Raw genomic sequence first — 2,671 nt, 5'->3', positions numbered from 1 at the left:
TTAGTCTATCACCCCTTCAACAGAAGGACTTTGTCTATCTCCCTCTGTTGCAAACTCCTTTGCTGCTGCTTCTCCTTTAGCCACGACCAAGCCAACTCATTCACTCTGTGCTGTATGTCTTTTACCTTCTACTTATTCATGATTTCTACTTGCTCATAGCTTACTCTATACCTGACGATGGTTTGCTAGTCACTTCAGCTCACTTAGCCCTACTGATGCTAATAAATATCTCTTGCTTTCTCCATATATCTTCAGTAAGATGTCCCCAAATGGAACACCTGAGTTGGCCTAAATAATCAACATCATCCATATTTTGACAGAACTTTCATGCAAAGTGATGTTGGAGACTGTTCACTGGACAGCTTATAGACCAGGTGCACTGAGCCGATTGTCCTTCCTTGAGTCAATCAGCTGTGATATAAAGACAGGAGGGGTGATGTCATCATAGCAAGCTGTGGGAAAAAACTACATGTGGCCTTTCCTTCAACAGGGAACTGCCTGTCAGCAGAGCAATTTCCCCTAGATGATACAACAATTAGTAAGAACTGTGATTGGCCTGTCCTGCATGTTATTACTCTTAAATGATAAAAAAATATACCTAAAGTCTGTGGTGGATTTCTGGGGGTGATGGGGGTGCTGGGTGGGAAAGAGAGACTTGCAGGAGGGCACCGCCCACTGGAGATAATATTTAACTTGCATTAAGTGTCCTAAAGCCAATGGATGTGAAATGAAGCATAATCAGTAGGCTCTTGGTGGGTCCTACAAAAAGAATACCAAAAACTAGGACTGGAGTAGGCCTAAGTCACCCTATTTGAGTGAGGGGTCAGTTAGATCAATATGATAATAGTAAGATAATAACAATTATATGGCATTTCTTACACATCAGGAGTTGTTCTAAGAACTTGGTGTTATTCACTCTTTTAACTCTCATACACACTTGAGATCAAGAAACATATGAAATAAGTGGCTTGTTTGATGCGAAATACCTGGTAAATGGCAGAGGGGGGATTTCATAAGCAGTCTAACTCCAGAGTCTGTTTCAACCACTACATTTTTTGGCCTCTGTGTAGCTATTCATCAGTTTACCAAGATAAAATCTAGCTTTAAAATGTTGTAAAGGTCTACTGCCAATGGATGTCCTTCTTCTATAAAGGTAACTTGATTAAAACTGGTAAGAAGCTGCTAGGAGACTATCTCCCTAGTCACTCACTTTGAGAACAGAATCTAAGTGACCCTCTGGATCTGAGGAAGAAATTGCAGACCCTATTCCAATGATATCCTCTGTGGATATCATTGGTGACAGGGAGAAACCAGTGAGGTATGAGCCAAGAACCAAGCTCAGAACCATCTGGCAGTGACTGCGCAATCCCCTACAACACATGCACCTAGCAGAAGGCCTCACCTCTCCTCATCTCACCTCACCTTACATTATTATGCAGCACCTTATAATTTTTCACAGCAGTGCTGCTCCTATGCTGAACAACCTGGTAAGGTAGACAGGCCATTATCACCCTCATTTCACAGATGATGAGATGCAGGTTCCAAGAGGCTAAGCAATCATGCAAGGCCACATGGAAAGTTAAATTGTGATAGAGATAAGGACCCAGGGCTTCTGTCCCCAGATCTGGTGTTCTCTACATAGCACCTCACCAATGTGGACAAGTGAGAGACAACTCAAGTGCTTGCAAGTAATAGAGCAAGGGACAACTTGGCCAGGCTTTCCAGGTCAGGTCTAAGGACAATAAAAGTCAAATACCCAAGAGTGCTATGCTAAGCATATGGCAGCTCATGACTTCTGATTTCTTATCCACTAGAGAGATTTCATTTTCTGTATATTTGCCTTTTGAAGTCATCCATACAGTCATCCAGTCAATAATAACTGAATATTAAGAGAAGTGTTATGTTTGTTAATCAAACATATGCTTACGTTTTCATGGGGGCAAATCAGAGACTTATATGTGTTAAAACTAGCAGGATTTTCATTACAAGTTCATTCCAATAGATTGAAATCAGTTGACCTAAACCCACACAAATGATCCCCCAACATGATATTTAAAGTGTAATACTATATTCTATTAATAGTCTATTTTTATTTTAAAAAAACACTTATTTTAAAAATGAATTAAATAACTCTTTGATTTTAAATTATGCACACAAAAAACATTATTTAAATTCTTCTCCCCAAACAACGTTATCACTCCTTAAGAAATTGCATTTATTTTGAGAGTCAAATTACATTTGACCAAGACTTTATGGACTTATAATTCACTTCAGGAAATATTGCCCCATTGGTTTCTTCAAATATAGTTAACACTATCTAAATTTCTTACTCATTCGTTTATCTATCCATTCAAAAACAGTTACTGAGCATCTACTCTGAGCCAATCTGAATACTGAGGATCAAGCAGTGAATAAAACAAACAAAAAACAATGGTAAAATGTATAGTATATTAAATGGTGTTAAATGCTAAGACAAAAACAGCAAAGGAGAGAGACCAGATAGAAGAAGTTGCAATTTAAATTAGGTGACCAAGGCATCCTAGTTTGCTTGGGAATGCCTGGGCTTCTAAGGAACTGAATGAATGGGAGAAGTGGATGGAGATAGTCTCAGAGACACAGAGGAAGAACTGAGGGTTGTTAGTTGGGAGGGGGTGGGGATGAAGGAGAAGGG

The sequence above is a fragment of the Hipposideros armiger genome, unplaced genomic scaffold, assembly GCF_001890085.2.
Source record: "Hipposideros armiger isolate ML-2016 unplaced genomic scaffold, ASM189008v1 scaffold_57, whole genome shotgun sequence".
Classification (NCBI taxonomy): Eukaryota; Metazoa; Chordata; class Mammalia; order Chiroptera; family Hipposideridae; genus Hipposideros; species Hipposideros armiger.
The sequence above is the reverse complement of the archived record's forward strand: the minus strand, read 5'-3'. Positions refer to the sequence as shown.